This window comes from Lynx rufus, unplaced genomic scaffold, assembly GCF_022079265.1.
Source record: "Lynx rufus isolate CCGP_SWC_20201006 ecotype Redwood Valley unplaced genomic scaffold, mLynRuf1.p SCAF_11, whole genome shotgun sequence".
In the NCBI taxonomy this organism is placed as follows: Eukaryota; Metazoa; Chordata; class Mammalia; order Carnivora; family Felidae; genus Lynx; species Lynx rufus.
This window is the reverse complement of record NW_025814825.1, coordinates 32,436,161-32,455,918: the sequence shown is the minus strand read 5'-3', so window position 1 is coordinate 32,455,918 and position 19,758 is coordinate 32,436,161. Positions and strand designations below refer to the sequence as shown.

The following is a 19,758-nucleotide window of genomic DNA, read 5'->3' as shown; positions in this document are numbered from 1 at the left end:
TTTGAGAAAGAGAGAGGCTTAGGCTATACGTGAACTAATTCAGACAAATGAATTGTTGCCATATATTTGTCACGTAAGAGCTTATAGGGACACCTGGGTGGCTCAGTCGGTTAGGCCTCCAACTTCAGCTCAGGTCATGATCTCATGGTTCGTGAGTTTGAGTCCCGTGTTGGGCTCTGTGCTGACAGCTCAGAGCCTGAAGCCTGCTTCATATTCTGTGTCTCCCTCTCTCCCTGCCCTTCCCCCACTCATTCTCTCTCTCTCTCTGAAAAAATAAACATGAAAAAAATAAAAATAAAAAGAGCTTACATTTTATGCAAACTCTGTTAATTAGGGTGTAGGCTAACTTTTGATAAAATTGCTTATATCTGCTTCTCAAATCAAAGAGTCTTCTCCAAATCATCTTATTGGTAATTGCACCATTCTTGGTGACAGTAGTGTTACAGCCAAGGAATTCAGAACATCTGCCTCCCACCTATCCAGCCCATGTCCTGTCCTCCCTAGAATCTTCTCTGGGAAGGCACACCCAAATGGAACACATGGAAAGTAAATGGCCAAAACCACATGTTTGGCAGTTGGTTTTGAGCTTGAGGTCTCAGTCCACGGAACTCTAGTAAAGCCAACTGGACCGTATGAGCGCAATGTTTCATTTTCCCCCAGCTAGTTACCCAATCCTTCACCTGCCAGCTGCAGGGGAATCGAACACAGTGGAGAGAGAGAAGAGAGAGAGACTATGGGAAAAAATGCGATTGTTTCCAACCCAGTACCTGAGATGGCCTAAGCTTCATCTGGAGGCGTGGGTTCCGGCTTGGCTGTTGACAGAGAAGAGGGGGCGGAGCAGTGCAGAGAGCAAGCGCTGGGTCCTCTTCCCCCTCCAGCTGCAAGCCTGAGAGCAGGAAAGGAAAGCCACTTCCAAGTGCATTCCGCTCCTGAGTGTGCATTCCCCTGCATGATGACCCTGCCCTGTGGTGTAAGTGGCCCCATCAGCATCCTGGAGTCAGACGACCAGACCAGTTGACACAATCACTGCTGCTTCCGGTGGTGTTTGCAGTGGGAAGGGGAAAAGGTGAAGAAGCCTGGGTGTGAACAGGGTAGAGGGATTAGAAGGAGCCTCTGGAGTTTGAGGCTCCTGGAGAATCTTACAAACCACTTGGTCTCATCCACACAGTTTGGAGATGACATTTATGTAAATGAAGTGAATTCTACCAGCAGGAGCAGGATTAGACAGAAGATCTCAATGGGGAAACCATGCACCACACAAGTCCACCCCCCACCCCCCGCAGCCCCCACTCCCCGTGCTCTGGGACCCATCATATAAACAAATATCCCGCAGAGCCTGAGTGGCTCAGTCGGTTAAGCATCTGACTCTTGATCTCGGCTCAGGTCATGATCTCACAGTTTGTGAGTCTGAGCCCCGTGTCAGGCTCTGCGCTGACAGCGTGGAACCTGCTGAGGATTCTCTCTGTCTCTTTGTCTCTCTCTCTCCCTCTCCCTCTCCCTCTCCTTCCCTCTCTCTCTACCTTCTCCACCCCCTCTCAAAATAAATAAATAAACTTTAAAAAATTCCAGCAACTGGCAGACTATCCCATCTTTAATAATCATGACATTTGCTTTTATGATGCAAATTTATGTTTATAAGAATTTTTTTTTTTCCCTGAGCACGTCACATAGTCCCGGAAATTATAGAGAAGAATTGTTATTAAATTAGAGCTAACAATGGATATTTTTCTTTTTAGTTTGGGCTTCCAGGCCATGCCCGCTGAAACATGTAAGAAACCAACTACTGTATGTGATGCGGTGGTTCTAAAGGCTTACGACTGCTTTTTCACAAACCGCTGTCCTCATTTAGCCACAGTCCATGGAGATGGAGAAGGTAGAATCTTCCCAACATAATGACTGTTCTTCAGAATAATTTCATAAAAATAGACCTAGCACAGCCCAGTTATTTCTACTCTTGTGAAAAACAAGTGAAGGGTCTAAAGCATGCCTTCAGGAACCAGTCCTGGGGGTGGAATTGGCATTGCTGTGATTCTCCTTATATTTCTGATTATGAAACCTATTTATGAAAATACCCAGAGAAGGTTTTGGAGGAAAAGCCATGAGCTAGGAGAAGATGGTGAGTGAGTGAGGAAAACTTGCTTTATGTGACCCGTTGAGCTGAAATTGGACCATGATACAAACACAACAAAATCATTGTAAGCGGGGACTCTGGGATTTCAGAGTTCTGTTAGAACCTGTTGATCTCTGGTTCAAGTAAGGTCAAGATCTAGCTTATTTCTCATTTGACAGAAATTGGGGCTGCGTCTTCCATCTCAGGGGTAGAGAGAAGCCATGCGGTTGTCCTCCTATGTGATAGTATCTGCTGTTGTAAAACTTGTATCCTCTACCCCTACTCTTTCCAATTACAAGGGTCAAGATTTTACCATCTGCTTAAGTCAATAGTAGGGCACGTGAAATTGTAGCATGGGAAATCTTAGATTTCGGACCCAGATTTTAGGGTTTAAGTTCTGAATTCACCACTTCTTAGATAAGGAACCTTGGGCAAGTTATCCCTTTCCTACTGTGGTTTCCCCACTTGGAAAAGAGGGATCTATTTAACCAACATCAAAGAATAGGTGTGATGATTATATGAGAGAGCATGGGCATAAAGGTGTAGCATAGAGCTTGGCACCTGTTAAGCTCAGTGAAAGCCAGTAGTGAAGTGCACCTAGCTTCTGGTACATTGTATGAATTTAAAAATATTTGCCTCATTTCCCTTCCTTTACTCCTGAAATCCAACAGTCTACCTCTTAGGATCACATTGCTAGTGTGCGCAATAATTGTTTTAAGCTAATTAAATGTTTTTATCTGCAACACATGTCTTTTATATTTTATGACTCAAATCACCAAATAAGCACAGACATTTTCTGTGACTAAGTCAGATTCTCTCAGTACAGGAAACAAAATTCCTGAGTGGGATGGAGAGACCAAGAGGCTCCTGAATGTGTTGATATTAGAGTAACACATTAGATCAGAATCCTCATGGTATGGAAAAGTCAAGAGCTCTTTTCATTAGAGTTGTTTGGAAACGCAGCCTGAGAATAACAGAAATGAGGACCCCTGGCTTAGAAACAAGCTAAGTATTTCTGGAAACCACATACATTCTTTCATTTAGTGAAACATATTCTCCTTATGAGCATAACACAACCAACCTCCCAGTGCTGTGGTGATGTGTCCTAGTCTTGCCAGGGCTCCCTTGGCACGTTGCTAGAAGATATCAGAATTCTTTTCTGAGAGTTTCAGTGACCTGCGGGGGACACAAACAGACTGTTGAAGAGAAAAATTGGTAATCAACTAGTCTATGTGCTTTTAATGGTAGAAATATTACATGAGAATGAACCTCAGAATGAAGGAGTATTCAGCATGTTTCCACTGGACCCTTTCTAACCATTTATTAGGCACTTCCTTATAGTCAGGCACTCTGCTAACCTCTCCCATATGTTCTCTCATATAAGTCTTCCAACAGCTCTGGAATGCATTTTAAACGCAAGGAAAGAGGGGCACCTGGGTGGCTCAGTAGGTTAAGAGTCCCAACTCTTGATTTCAGCTCAGGTCATGATCTCACAGTTGTGGGATTGAGCCCCACATGGGGCTCCATGCTGAGCGTGGAACCTGCTTGGGATTCCCTTTCTCTCCCTCTGTCTCTGTCACCCTCCTACTTGTTCTTTCTCTCTCTTTCTTTCAAAAATAAATAAATAAAATTAAGCACAAAGAAACGGAGATTAAGAGACATTCAGAATGCAGCTTATTAATGGTGGAGCTCAGATTAGATTTTACATCTGACCTCAGGAATCAAATTCTTAACCATTATACTGCATGACTTTGCAAGTGAGTTCAAGGCATACACTTTGGATGGGTGGATGTCTTTAATTTCAACCAGTGATCAAATGTCAGTATTATACTCTACAATCCTGGGACTGCTGAAATAGTCTTAGGGGTATATACATTTGAGCAAAGACTTCCCTTCTCTGTCATGTTTTCAAGTTGCGAATCCTACAGAAGGAATTCTAGAATAAATCTGTGTAAGGGTGCTACCCATTTCCCTTAAACCAGGAACGGAACCAGACTCATAGAAGTCTGTTGTCCCAACTCATTCACTGACCAACTTTCACTCAGTGCATTCAGTGCCGGCTATCTGCTGGGCGTGCTTCTGGGCACCTGTGACACGTAAGTGAGCAAGATAAATAAGGTTCAGTCTCTCCTTATATTCCGGTTTCTATTCTAGGCTCTAAAAGTTCCAGAATCATCCTAACTCTCCAAAGAAAACTGGCATTTGCTAGTTTGAAACTCTGCAATGGAGATGGTCCAATGACTTGATTGCCTTTGTAGACTACAGTGAAATTTCCTCTTTGCTCCTTGGGTCTAAGTAAATGTCAGGAATACTGAAAGGTTGGAAGTGAATGGTTCTATCAACAAATCCATACTGATTGGATGTAGTGGCATAAAATGGACTCAGAAACCCATCACCCTCCAGGTATGCTGCTCTGCTTCTATCATCTGTGACCTATGTTGGTGCTTTTGGTGTTCACTGGCTTCTTCAATTGTCATATAGCTATAAGTACAAATAGGGGCCTTAGCCGTTGTTTACTCCTGCCCTGGAAGCTCACATCTATGTGTCTAAAGGTTCTCTGCTAGGCAAACATTATGATAATTATGATAAGGAGTCTTTTTTTCCAGTATCAAAAAATGATGTCTCCCTTCAAAAACAAATGAAAACTCAAACACAGGGTTTTCTGAAATTCACCCTCTCGATGAACCCTCAGGTAATTTGACCATTCCTTTCTTTACATCTCTGAGGTCACAAAGAAGAGGACAGTCAACGTTAAACTTCTGTTCTGACAAGAAGTTGAAATATAGTGGCTAAGTTCAGAGATCCTGAGGCTGGAATGCTTGGATCCAAATGTTTGACTCTGCCTCCAGCTAGCTGTGTGACCTTGGAAAGTTACTTAACTTTTCTGTGCATCAGTGTTCTCATATGTAAAATGTGGATGACAAGAATAGTACCAATTCCATCATTTGCCTATGAAGACTAAATGAACAAAAACATACACAGCATTTAGAAAGGAGCCTGGCACAAGATGAGTATTCAAAGTTAGCTGTCATTGATTATAGGTTTTATTGCATTGTGAAGCCTCTAATCATCCTGACTTTTCTCTGTAATGTGTCTGCTCAGACTTATACCTGTGGATCCCTATAATAAACCATGTACTTAAGATTAGTCTGAGAGTTCTCTGACCTGTTCTATTTCTTAAGCCCACAGGGCATTGTCTATGAGATGGTCATATCCCCTAGGTTCAAGGGCAGATAGGGATGGGGGGAGGGGGAGAAATGATGTGTGTTGTTTCCCATTTCCAGCACTAAATGGGTCGTTACTTTAACAGATCCTTAATTAAATTAGCTTCATCATTTGGGAAGCAACATCAGGAACTAAAACACAAGCTAAGGAGCTATAAAATTTCCTTGTTGTACCTAGTGGAACCTGAGGCCATTTGTTACCTTGAATTTGCCTAGTATTTCAAATATGGCAAATATTTTGAATTAAAAATTTTTTTATGTTTATTTTATTTTTGAGAGAAAGAGAGAGAGAGAGAGAGCGTGAGTAGGGGAGGGCCAGAAAGAGAGGGAGACACAGGATCCAAAGCAGGCTCCAGGCTCTGGGCTGTCAGCACAGAGCTGGATGCAGGGCTCAAACTCTCGACAGTGAGTTGCTTAACCAATTGAGCCATTTAGGCGTCCCAAATGTGGCAAATATCATTTTGGAGACCATGGTCTGTATAATTGGTTTAGGTTAAAAAAGGCTCACTTAAAATGTACAAGATAGTTGCACAAGTACTAGTGAGGGCAGCAGTAACTATATTTTAAAACTACTGCTTTTTCTAGGGGCGCCTGGGTGGCTCAGTCAGTTGAGCATTCAACTGCAGCTCAGGTCATGATCTCAAGGTTCATGAGTTTGAACCTGGAGCCTGCTTCTGATTCTGTGTCTCCCTCTCTCTCTGTCCCTATCCCTCACGCTCTGTCTCTTTCTCTCAAAAAGAACATTAAAAAATTTTTTTTAAATAAAAATAAAACTACTGCTCTTTCTAAATTGCCCTTCTTAGGGGTGCCTGGGTGGCTCAGTCAGTTAAGCGACTGACTTTGACTCAGGTCATGATCTCAGGGCTCACGAGTTTGAACCCTGCATCAGGTTCTCTGCAGTCAGTGCAGAGCCTGCTTCAGATCCTCTGTCTCCCTCTCTCTTTGCCCCTCCCCTGCTTGTTCTCTCTCTCTGTCTCTGAAAAATAAAATAAACATTAAAAAAGTAAGAATAAGTTGTCCTTTTTAAATGTATAGGGACGAGGTCCCAGTAAGGAAGCATCCTTTCTAAGCACAGGGTAGCCAGAGCATAAATGCTATACCAAGGAACTCTCTGGTTGTTTGAATAAACCAGAGACCTGGTCTCTTACTAAGTTTTTGGGCAGGGAGATGATAATGGCTAGAATGACCATTTTGGGGACTCGGGGATTTTAGAAGTCTCCATTATTCTGTTTCTGATGCAGAAAGAGAAAGAATATGAAATTGCCCCTGATAACACAGTCCACATACACAGATAGCAGTTCTCTTTACCCACAGCATGAATATTTAGTGAGAACGAACCTCAGTTTAACTTTGTCAGCAGGAGGATGCACCGTCTATTGTAACATGCAAGCTGCTAATAGCTAGGAGGGCAGGCCTGGCCTAAGGCAAGGAGGTTTTTGGTTTTCTTCTTTTGTTGAGAATATGAACACTTTCCTGAGCCAAATTTTAATTAAGTGGTGATGGAAACAAAATTTGGTAACCAGAGGTAGTATTCTCTCCCAACTCTTTTTATTTCAATATCTTTCCAACGTACTTATTGTGTGACTGAAGCTTACTTATCTCTCAGTGCCTTAGTTTCCTAATATGTGAAATGAGATGAATAGGGGCATCCCTTCCATGGGGTTTTTATCAGAACTCCATGATATGATATATGTAAAAGGTTTATGGTACCTGCTTGCTCACAGTAAGTAGTCTGGTAGACTGACCCTTGAACAACATGAGCGTTCAGAGCCCATGCAGCCAGAAATTCATGTATAACCTTAACTCCCCCAAAACGTAACTACTAATAGCCTACTGTGACAGGAAGCCTTACCGATAATATCAACAGTCAACGAACACATATTTTGTAGGTTGAAGGTATTATATACTATATTATTACAATAAAGTAATCTAAAGAAAAGAAATCGTTATTAAGGAAACTATTTGGAAGAGAAATCCATTTTTAGTCAAAAAACCCACACTTAAGTGGGTCTGCGCAGTTCAAACCCATGCTGTTCAAAGATCAACTGTATTTGCTTTTATTGTTGTTATATATTCATGTTTCATAAGTACAGTGTTTGGATGACCACATAGACTATTATTCCAACAGTTTCTCTGAAGAGAAAAAACCATCAAGAAGCATGGGAGTATGCTTCATCTCATTTTCCTCAGTGACTTACCCCAAATGGGGACCTTCTTGGTCTGGTCAACACACCCACAGCTGACTTAGATCTTTGAGGAGGGGAGCAGTCTGTGTAGGGCTGATCTTTTATTTCTAAACCTATTAAGTGATAGCAAACATCTTTCAGACACAAAGGAAAACCTAATTGAATGACTTATTTTATTTACCAGTATCACTTAGCCCCCAAGTGGTATTAGAGAACAATTTTGCTTTATTTTATTTTATTTTTTAAATGTTTATTTCTTTATTTTGAGAGAGAGAGAGAGAGCGCACATGAGTCAGGGAGGGGCAGAGAGAGAGAACCCCAAACAGGTTCTGTGCATGGGGCCCCTGGTGGGCTCGATCTCATGACCATGAGATTGATAGTGACCTGAGCTGAAATCAAGAGGCAGACGCTTAACCAACAGAGCGACCCAGGTGCCCCTAGGTTGTTATATATACTACTGGAAATTTTAGATAAGGATCTGAACTTTAGAAATTCAGCAGCAAAATAAGGATATATGAAAAGCGTGCATCTCCTGTATCTATAATAATTCTGTACTTATTGTTCCTGAAGAGACATACAGGTTGTACTGTTCCTGTCACATCTGTCTTAAAAGAGTGGTTGGCGGACTTAAAGTGGTAAAATAGCCGAGAAAATAGCCAGGATGTATTCTGATTAAGCAAACTGCTGAGCCATATTTTGTTTGAGGGAAATAGAAGAAATAGGCTCTCATCTCCTTATATCAAGGCTTCATATAAAGTGATCAAAAAGCCTTGTTTTCACCTTCTTGTCCCAGCTGTCTTGGGGTTTGGGCTCCTCCCAAGAGCAGCAAAGCAGAGGGAGAGGGAGTCCTGTTTTTCTCAGGAGAATGATGGTGAGTCAGCCGGCCAGCAGGCCTCCACTGCACGGGAACGCTCAGTCCTGCTCGCTCCCTCCTCCACCTGGTGTTCTGGCTGTCCCTGGATTAGCTCCTAGTGCTGTATGCTCTGCAACAGACTTCACCGTGGGGTTCTAGGCTCCCTGCCCCAATCTCCTGAAATTCTTGGCACTGACTGTGTTCTGTGGCCTACTGAGAAATATCAGAAACTGCATGATGACCCGGACCAGAAGCATGGAACCCCCCATGCCTAGCTCCCCATAGTATGCAGTACTGAAACGGACAAAGAGGACTTGAGAAAGGAAGTGTTCCCTAATAGTGAGGAGTTAAAACAGCAGGCTTAAAGTATAGGTTCCTGCCACCAATATAGAATTAAGCTGGGCAGGGTTAAACAGAATACCAGGAAATAGAAGAAATTAGCCAATAATGAAGAGTAATTATCTATAGTGACTCAGCGTAATTGCAATTACACAGCATAGAAGGCTTGCCGCTCAGGCATGGGGATACCTCCACTCAGCCTTTCCCAACTGACCACAGAAAATGATTGGGGTGACTATTTTCACAGTTTTCCTAAAGATGACACAGAACATTCTAGATGCATAAGAGAGAAGTTAATTTCTGACATATTAGATGCTTCAGGCCATTACAGCTTAATTCTCTCAGGTGAAGAGAGGGGTCCCCATTGTTCTTGTACTTCATGGATGTATCTTTTTTTTTTTTAGTATTTCAAGTTTTTATTTAAATTCTAGTTAGTTGACATATAGTGTAATATTAGTTTCGGGAGTCGGATTTAGTGATTCATAGCACCAAGTGCACATCACAACAAATGCCTTCCTTAATACATATCACCCATTTAGCCCATCACCCCCACGTTCCTCGCCCCCAGCAAACCTCCATTTGTTCTCTATAGTTAAGAGTCTCTCTTATGGTTTGCCTCTCTCTCTCTCTCTTTTTCCTTCCCCTATGTTCAACTGTTTTGTTTATTAAATACCACATATGAGTGAAATCATATGGTATTTGTCTTTCTCTGACCTACTTCACTTAGTCTTGCTCCATCCACATCACTGCAAATGGCAAGATTTCACTCTTTTTTATGGCTGAGTAATATTCCATTGTGTATATATACCACATCTTCTTTATCCATTCAGCAGTCAATGGACATTTGGGCTCTTAACATAATTTGTCATTGTTGATAATGCTGCTATAAACCTTGGGGTGCATGTGCCCCTTTGATACAGTATTTTTGTATCCTTCGGGAAAATACCTAGTAGTGCAATTGCTGGGTTAGAGGGTAGTTCTATTTTTAACTTTTTGAGAAAACTTCATATTGTTTTCCAGAGTAGCTCCACCAGTTTGCATTCCCACCAATAGTGTAAGAGGGTTCCCCTTTCTCTTCATCCTTGCCAAAATCTATTGTTTCCTGGATTGGTAATTTTAGCTATTCTGACTGGTGTGAGGTGGTATCTCATTGTGGTTTTGATTTGTATTTCCCTGATAATGAATGATGTTGAGCATCTTTTCATATGTCTGTTGGCCATCTGGATGTCTTCTTTGGAAAAGTGTCTATTCATGTCTTTTGCCCATTTTTTAACTGGATTATTTATTTCTTGGGTGTCAAGTTTGATAAGGTCTTTATAGATTTTGGATACTAACCTTTATCACATATGTCATTTGCAAATATCTTCTGTCATTCCTAAGGCTTCCTTTTAGTTGTTTCCTTCACTGTGCAGAAGCTTTTTATCTTGATGAAGTTCCAATAGTTTATTTTTGCTTTTCTTTCCCTTGCCTCCAGAGACATGTCTAGTAAGAAGTTGCTATGGCTGGTGTTAAAGAGGTTGCTGCCTGTGTTCTCCTCTAGGATTTTGATGGTTTCCTGTCTCACATGTAGGTCTTTAATCCATTCTGAATTTGTTTTTGTGTATGGTGTAAGAAAGTGGTCCAGTTTCATTCTTTTGCATGTTGCTGTCCAGTTTTCCCAGCACCATTTGTTGAAGAGACTTTTTTTTCCATTGGATATGCTTTCCTGCTTTGTCAAAAATTAGTTGACTGTATAGTTTTGGGTCCATTTATGGGTTTTCTACTCTCAAAGATGTATCTTTTTCAAAGATAGTAATGTAGATAGCCTATGGTTGGGGATGACTGTTTGGTCAGGGAGTAAGGTATATTTTCCTCATCCCCTGACCCAGGGCAGGTTTTGGATTTCATACAACTGTGAATTACCATTCGTTCATTCACTCAACAAATAACTATTCATCTCCTTTCCTTTCCTAGGCATTGTGCCAAGAACAGGGGATATAATGATGAACAAGAAACAGATACAAACAAATAAGGGATGATCTGTGCTACTTTGAGGAAAAACTCAAAGCGACCAGGAAAGAAAGAAGATGGATCCGGGAGCATGGTGGGTGTGTTGGGAGGTAGACATACTCCAAAGAGGGATGTTACTAAGCATACACAAATGTTGTTGACCCAGCTTGGCCGACACACCTATCTGGAAGGTGACGGTATAGCCATTCAGGCAATGTTTATGTATTTATGCACAAAAAAAAATGTTATCTCTCTGCCTCACAGGTATTTTATAAACACAAGCAATTCCTCCTGTGTATCACTGCCATGATGCTGGAAACACTGCATCGCCAGTAACCAGCAGAGAGCCTGGGACATAGCAGGCATGTGATCATGTTGAATAACAACACTCATGAATAAATGAAAGGCACTTGTAGAACAATAGGATGTTGAATTTATGGTGTCATAAAATAAATCAGTTCCACATTTTGTCTATTGTTGAATTTTTGGCGACTATGAAACACCTTCATTTTCTTCTCGATCTTATTTACTGAAGCCAAAGCAATCACAGAGAATATAAACTTCTTTAAAAGGTTGTACTTCTCTTTCCTGTAAAAGGGAAAAACCTGCTGGTATAGCATGTCTTGTGTGTGTGTTGGCTTTAGCTGTGTTGGTTCAATTCCAGAAGTCGTATACGTCTGCAGTGATAACAGTATCAGACATCTACCCTTAGAATGTTTTCAAATTCCAGTTTATTTCTACATTTAGTCCTATAATTTATTCCTATATTTAAGGACCTTGCAATGCTTTAGAGATTTTCTTTTATCTTTAAACAACTCTAAAGCTTGCAACACAATTTTCTCCTCTAAAGGGTCTGTGCTATTTATGAAGCAATCATTTTGACGTTTCTTGAATTTATTTTAGAACAAGAAAAATCACATATTTATTAACCTGGTAGAATGATATGTAAAGAATTAATTTCTGGAAGATCAACAATTTGAGACACCAGTAGGACTGATGCATGATGCTTAATTTCAATTGTCAACGTGGCTAGGCTATTGTGCCTAGTTGTTGGATCAAACATTAGTCTAGATATTGTCAGGAAGGTATTTTGTAGATGTTATTAACATTTACAATTACAGTTGACTTGAGATGAAAGCGATAGCCCTTGATAATGTGAGTGGTACTCACATAATCAGTTGAAGATCTTAAGTATAGAAACTAAGGTTTTGGGGAGAAGAAAGAATTTTGCCTTGAGACTAACATAAAAATCCTGCCTGTGCTTTCCAGCCTGCTGGTCTTCCCTATAGATTTTGGACTCAAGACTGCAACTCTTGCCTGAATTTCTAGCATACTGGCCTGCCTTAGGAGTTTTGGGCTTACCAGCTCCCACAATTGCATGAGCCAATTTCTTGAAACAAATGTCTTTATTTATAAAATATATATATGGAAATATATTTAAAATATATTATATATATATAATTATATATATATTAATTATATTAATATATTAAATATATTTAATATATTAATATATTAAATATATAATATTTAAATATATATTATATTTTACAAAAATAAAATATACCCTATTGTCTCTCTCTTATCTCTTATCTGTATATCTATATATCCCTACATATATGTGATTCTTCTTCTCTGGGGAATTCTGACTGATATAGGCTGTTTGATTCTTCTCTCCTGAAACTGTGTCTCCAGTCAGATCAGGGGAAAATTCGTAACAGTTTCTAGACTTCTACTGCTTTGATGGGAGACCAGAGGGTTGAAAGCAGGCTGAGAGAGTGCTCTACATTTCAAGCCGCCCCCTCCCAAAAGGAGAGGAGCTTGGAGCTGGGGAGAGGAACATGAGCACACCCATTCATGTGATTCATCAGTTCTCTATTTAGCAAACCAGAAAAATATGGGGAAGATTTTGACAGCGTGTTTTATTTTATGTCAAGGAACATCTCCCTCTTCATAAAAATCATATTACACTTTTAGCATTAGCTAGGGTCCTGCATGAGAGGAGTCAGGGTGGATCTCAGGGCAGGTGGTTTTTGTTGTTATTTGTTTGTTTGTTTTTGTTTTTGTTATTTAACCAGGACTTTACATAATATTAAAGTAGCTGGAAGCTGGATTATTATTTCCACAGGGAAAGGAGAGACAGTGTATCTCAATTGAATTCCAACAAATGACATTTATTTGAGACCAAGTTCACACGTTTAATTCCCAGTTTTGCAAAAAAAAAAAAAAAACAATACAAGTAAGACTGGGACCTCAAATTATACTACCTAACAGGTATACTTGTAATGGGGTCCAGGTGAGTGGTGTAGACAGACTTATTCCCATTGCTGTGGAAAGTACTCACATGATGCCTTCTATAGATACTGGGTTGGGAAGACCATCCCTCTGTACAAGAAAAACAATGCCTTACTTTAGTATTACAACTCTTAGAACAGCTTTGATCATGGATTTTTGGGGGGGGGGATTGAATAAAAGAAAGATGTACATAGAAGTTAGTTTCTGCTACCCAAATATTCTATTGTATAAAGATCATTTTTTTAAAGAGCACGTAATCATTTTAAACATATTAACTTGGTAACATTTTGCCTGATGAAAAATATTAACCTATTAGCCAAAGGTACATTCTTGCCACTTCCACATGGAAAATGGTGGCAACGTGTGATTATTTCTTGAATTTGGGCTCTGAAGATTATCGACCCGGATAATTACCCAATCCCTCCTCCAGTTTACTTCATAATCAGGACATATCCCTCTTCCATAGCTTCAATTATAAAAACATGCTGTACCATTAAATGAAAATTTGGGTGACTCAGATGGACTATAGCACAAAATACCCAGATGCAAAGTTCCACAGACACCACACTTTTTGAGGTAAAATATGGTGGGTTCTGACTAGATGATTGTGGCCATACCTTCTTTCACAGTCTGGGACTTCCATTCTGCAGGAGCATTAATACCTTTCTTGTCTCATGTTTTGTCAACCTGAATGGGCAGGGTTAGTTCCATATTCTCTCCCTCTCTTCCTGAGATCTCCTTTCTATTCCTTTTCACCCAAGACCAACTTTACTCCACATTTCCAATAACATCCATCTTACAGACTTCTCATGTACTTACTTTTTCTTGATTTATAGATCTATAGAGACCACTGCAATCTTGACCACTAAAAGGCCAGTTGGGGAATGATAGTGTAATTCAATCATGGAGTTTGATTTCAACTTTACAGAGGATACATGGGGGTGTCTTTCCCTAGGACACACAACTACTACTACTTAAACTTACACCTAGTTGCTACTCTCTTACTTGATTGTTGACAAACAGAATGGCAAATGTTGAAATTTTACTGTTCTAGAGTATGAAAGATTGCTTGTGTTGTCTCTCCTAAATTTGGGGGGTAAAATGATTTGTAGGTGAGAATGAATAATAGAACTGAAATGGATGTCAGGGTATCTAATTGCCCTAACTGCTTTCAGGTAGTTTCTAGACCAGCGACGGCAGAACAAGCTTTTTCTCACATAAATCGTCTAATTAATTGCGGGTGACTGCCTGGAAGCCCGTGTTGATATGAACTCTGTGTTCAAATCTAGGCTCTGGGTTTGCTGTAATCAATTATTGATGTCTGCCATGGGTGAGGGATAGGACAGCGTGGACGTTAATGACACCTCGTTTCCTTTTTTTCGGATAGAACCAACAAAGATGGAGAATTACTTTTTTAGTTTAAAATGATTTCAAACACTGAGAACACATTCCAGGTGAGAAAGACAGGGGAGGGGGAAATTCAACTTGATACAGAGAAAAGAGGATACTGACAAATAGCCATGTTTTTTGAATCTGATAACTTCTCTGGAAAGTGCTAAGATATAATAGTACTCTAGGGATGATTATGTGGACACTAATAGAGACTTTAGAGGCTAACAGAGTGTCATCGTTTGCTTTTCTAGCTCAGAAGAGCAAAATGGTGAGTGAAAGTGTAAAGTAGAAGAAAATTGGCCTTCTTCACAACTGAGTGAAGATGCTCTTTCTGTGTTCAGAAAACGTTCTTGAAATGGACTTTCAGTGATCTAAATTTAAACATGTAAACTTAAAAAAAACACTATTTTGCTGAACTCTATGAAATAGCCATTTAATGGAATTTGGCATTTCATAGAAAATCCATTTCCTCATGAAACCATAACTTGCTGTTCTTGGTGCAAATATCTTCAGAAAGACTTTTTTGTTGTTGCTTTGTTTTAAAATGTCAATACCCTATACTTAGCTTAGAAATAAAACAGAAGCCACAGTAAATTTCTTTCAGAGATGTTAGCCTGGAAATATGATTATATTGTAGCTAAGCCCCAACAAAATGTCTGAAGGACTAATGAAGTCTTCGTAAATGCAAGCAAATGGACTTACAACTCCACCTATAATATGAATAGTGACAGCAATCATAATCATGACCACTTATTGAACAATAAACTATCATTTATTATGATATGCCTGCTTGCTTCCTGACTTTCTTCTTTCCTTCCTTCCCCTTCCCATTCTCCCTCTTCTTGTTCCCACAAATGCTGACTTCCTACTATGTTCCAGAAACAATACAAAGCTCAAGAAACAATGACATTGGTGATCCTACAAGGATTCTGACTTCATAGAGTTTATACTCTAGCGGGGGAAAGCTGGGTATTCATCAAATATTAACAATAATGTGTTGTGTCAGGATGGACTGAGATGTCTGTTTCCCCTTTGGGGGATAAAGAGGAAATTTGAGGACTAGAAAAAGTGATTTCAGTGTGCAACTAGATGGTTGTTAATATGAGGAAGGACAAATATATCTTTATTGTGAAACAACTTGGATATTATTTTGCAAGGAATTGGGCCAGATTCAGATTAATAGGAGAAATTAAACTTAAAAAGTAAGTATACAGCTATATTTGTCTCTAGAAAGACATTTTGCCTGACAGTGGTAAGTTTTATTTTGCTGTAATGTGCTAACTACCAACAAATGGTTCCAGATCTACTCAGTTTCTCAGTAATCTACATATAGGCCTCTCTTGATTCCAGGAGGCTGCTTAAGGGTGACAGATGTTATTGTGCTATGGAATGTTAATTGTTAATTAAATATTTTTACTAAACAAATTAGTCTGTCATCAATCAAGTATAGCTTAAAGAGTTTTAATCAAAAGGGCATAATTTTGTGGTTTTCAAAGTTATGTATTAATTTTAAAAAGACAAAGAAGAACTATTACAAACTTGGAGATGAACAATTGAAGCCCTTAGTTTCTCTAAAAAGAAGATTGTTCATAATGAAACAATTAATACTTTTCCAATTAGTCCAACTTAGGAATATCCAAATATCTCAAGACATAAAATGGATGTGCTTCTATCTTTTGTTGCCATGGACTTGTGCGAACAGGGATTTTTAAATAATGCCACGGTGAAAACAAATGTAGGAATAATCTTGGTACTGCAGTGGAATCCAAAATATACCTAATATCAGAGGATAGGTAATAAAGACTACAAAATTCACTTCTTGTATGAACATATTTTATATCAAAAGTTTGTAAGAAAAATGTAAGAATATATTATTTTGATCTTAATGAATTAAGTTGATTTAAGTTCTCTCATATTTTTGTTACTTTATAAGGTAAAATATACTGAGCCTTTCTAGCATTGCTGAATACATTTGAACCATTCATTCAAGTATGGAGTACACATCATGGGTACCCATCTGAATGTTTGTTGAGCTACCCTTTTCAGAAAGCCGGGGTCAAATGAATGGGATGGAAGGTTGCTGCTTTAGAATGAAGGCTCTTCCAGATGGTCTCACCTACTCCTAGTTTTATAAGTGTGAAACAGAGGAATTAGAAGCTTCGGGAAAAGAGACAATTAGAAATTTTAACCATGCAGTTATTTGACTGAACAGGAACAGAAAGCAGTGGAACCAACCCTCTAACGGGGCCCATTGGTGGAGAAACTGTATCCAGCACACTTGTGGTTAGCTAATTTTCTCTTGTGGCTAATAAATCACCAGGCAGTGGGAGGGCATTCCCTATGGAAAGTTGGAAAGACGGTGCCTCAAAGCAGGTGTGTGTGTGTGGGGGGGGGGGTGCTAGGGCCCTAGAAGGAGATGGTGTTGGAGTTCACGCTCTGTGCTCTCAATCTGCCTCTCACCCCCTTGAGTTGCAGTTGGGAAGGATAACCTCTTAATTATTTCATTCTGTACCTTCCTTGGAAGCAGCACAATTGCTTAAAACTAAAAAAGTGAGTCGTTTAAAAACTATTCTGCTAATAAAATTGAAAGTTTAATTTCTTTATGTATGTTTTATATATGCATGTATATATAATTTTGCAGACATTCATATACACACATAATTTTGCATAAGTGTGTATATGTGTATACATATGAAAATTTTTTTGCATTTGAATGTTACCTGGCTTTTCCTTCCTGCTCTTCTTCCTTGACTCAGTTCTTTGATACATGATAATCCAAAATAATATTCTATTTTTAACTATCTCTCTCCCTTTTGAATATTTTTTTTTGCTTTTGTTTTAGAAAATGAGATATTATTCCCACGTTAGTACATTTTGATTTTTTCACTCAGTGATGCCTGTGGAAATTTCTCTACGATCATTAGGTTTTCTAGGTATAAGTGCATGCATCAACAGTAATATATTATTCTGTTTTTCTTTTTCAATACTTATTTTACTTTTTTTACTTGCTGAATTGGCTAGAGCTTTCATGATAATAATTAAGAATCTTGGTATTATATATCATTTCTTCTGTAATGTCTGATTTTAATTAAAATGCTTTATGACATTAGGGTATCAAATGTCTTTTCAGCATCTGTTAGTATGCTATAAATATTTTGATTTGTTGTCGGATTCTGTTTGCTAACACTTGTTTTTAGTTTGGGCATCTTTATCTGTAAGGAAAACTGGTCTATTATTCATTCAAAAGATGTTTAGTGAACACCTGCTTTATGTCATGTGTTAGTCTGGGTGCTGAGGTTATAGTATTTAAGTGTAAACATCTCTGTCCTTATGGAGCTAACATCTAGAAAAAAGTTTTCTTTCTATTCCTCTCTTCTTTTTTTAAAATTTTAGTTATCAGGTTTGGTATTAGAATAATTTTATCTTCCAAAAGTTAACTGGAGACATTTTCATGTTCTTCCCAGGAATGGAATATATTAAATAAATATGTATCTATTCTTTAAAAGGTGGCTAAAACATAGTTATAAACCCAGACGGTCTTGTACTTTTTTAAATGGTGGAATTTTCATCTCTTTTCCAATTTTAGGGTGATTGGAATATTCGAATTTTCCTTTTCTTCTTAGATCAGTTTAAAGAATTAGTGTTTTAAAAGAAAAGCATTTTCAAATGTGTTTCCTTAGTTTCATTGTCTTATAGATTATCTTAATTTCTTCCACATCTGTGGCTATATTTCTTTTCTTAATTCTAATATTGTTCTATTTTTGCTGTCTTGTTTTTTTTAATTCAAGATCCTGATGAAAACCTTATTTTTTCCCTTCAAAGAGTCCATTTGTAGTTTTTTTTAAATCTTTTATGTTCTGTGTTTTCTATTTTATTAGTTTCATTTTTATTGTTATTAGTTCTCTTTTCATTGCTATTTGGTTCCTTTTGTGATTCTTTCTAATTTCTTAAGATTAGTTCTTCTGCTCTTTGTGCAACTCTTTCTTACTCTTTCTTTAATAATCAATGCATTTAAGGCTATAAAATTTCTTTGGAGTAGAGCTTTGTCCCATAGATTCTGAATGAATGGTTCTCCCTTTCCTTGCTTTCTAGATGATTCTGAGTCCTTTTATTGTGCTTTTTGATCTAATACTTATTAGAAATGTGTTTCTAAATTTTCAGTAGTAATTCACGGCGCTTTTTTATTACTTATTTCAACTTTCATTGGCATATGTGATCAAAAAAATATAGTTTGTAAAAACCTCCAGTTTTAGAATCTGTTAAAGTTTTGGATCAAGTGCATGATTAATTTTTCAAAATGCTCCCTGTGTATATGAGAAAAACTGTATTCTCTATTTAAGTGTAAATTTTCATGTGCACACCCAGTGGTGTGCTGGTAACAGCAAACTCTCTGGATATGATGATTTATAGCATCTGTGGCATTTGCCATTTCCATGCTGTATATACGACCACCATGGCCTGTTTCTAGCTACCAACATGACATCACTCAATATGGAAATGGGTAGAGATACTCACAATTGACTCTCCAAAGCTGGTACAAACCAACTTCTGTGCCCCACTACATATACTATTAAATCAAGTTTATTGACGGTATTATTAAATTCTTCTATTCTTACCTTTTTTTTTTTAAGTTTATTTATTTATTTTGAGAGAGAGAGACAGAGAGACAGAGAGTGCATGTGTGTGCACGCACGGGGGAGCGGGAGGGGCAGAAGGAGAGGGAGACAGAAAGAATCCCAAGCAGACTCCACGCTGTCAGCATGGAGACCTACATGAGGCTGTCAGTGCAAAGCCCTACAGGGTGTTCTATCTCACAAACCTGAGATCCTGACCTGAGCCAAAATCAAGAGTCAGTTGCCTAACTGACTGAGCCACTTAGGTGCCCCCGTCATTATTTACCTTTGAGGACTAGGTTCTGAGACAACTGGATTGAAGTCTCCTAATATGATCTCATTTTCTTCAAGTTTTCCTTGTATAGATAGTAGTTTTTGTTCCATATATTTAGCTCCTGTGTTTTTTTTTTTAGTATATATAGTTTATAATGATTTAGCTAAATTCCTAAACTGTGCTTTTTATGAGTACATAATGATTCTTTCAATCCTATATATCATTTTAACTTTAAATTTCACCTTATCTGGTATTAATATTGCCACATCTGTTTTCTTTTTGTTTGCATTTGTCTGGTATCTCCTTGCTTATCTTTTCATTTTCCATCATTCTTTATTACTGAAATGTGTTTTCTGCAAACAGCTATATATATATATATATATATATATATATATATATATATAAAATCTAGTCTGACAGTCTTTGTATTTTAATAGGATACCTCAGCATATTCAAATTTGATATAATGACTGTATTTCTTCA

The 19,758-nt window shown here is 38.5% G+C and overlaps 1 long non-coding RNA gene across 2 annotated transcripts in view; it reads left to right on the top strand.

Moving 5' to 3' along the window:
- LOC124506690 (uncharacterized) overlaps window positions 1–11,139 on the top strand; it is a 28,044-nt gene extending 16,905 nt beyond the window's left edge. For both annotated transcript variants that reach the window (XR_006960866.1, XR_006960865.1), the window contains one exon: window positions 10,666–11,139. This is a non-coding gene — a long non-coding RNA (uncharacterized LOC124506690). The remainder of the gene's footprint in view (window positions 1–10,665) is intronic.
- Window positions 11,140–19,758: the final 8,619 nt, after the last annotated feature.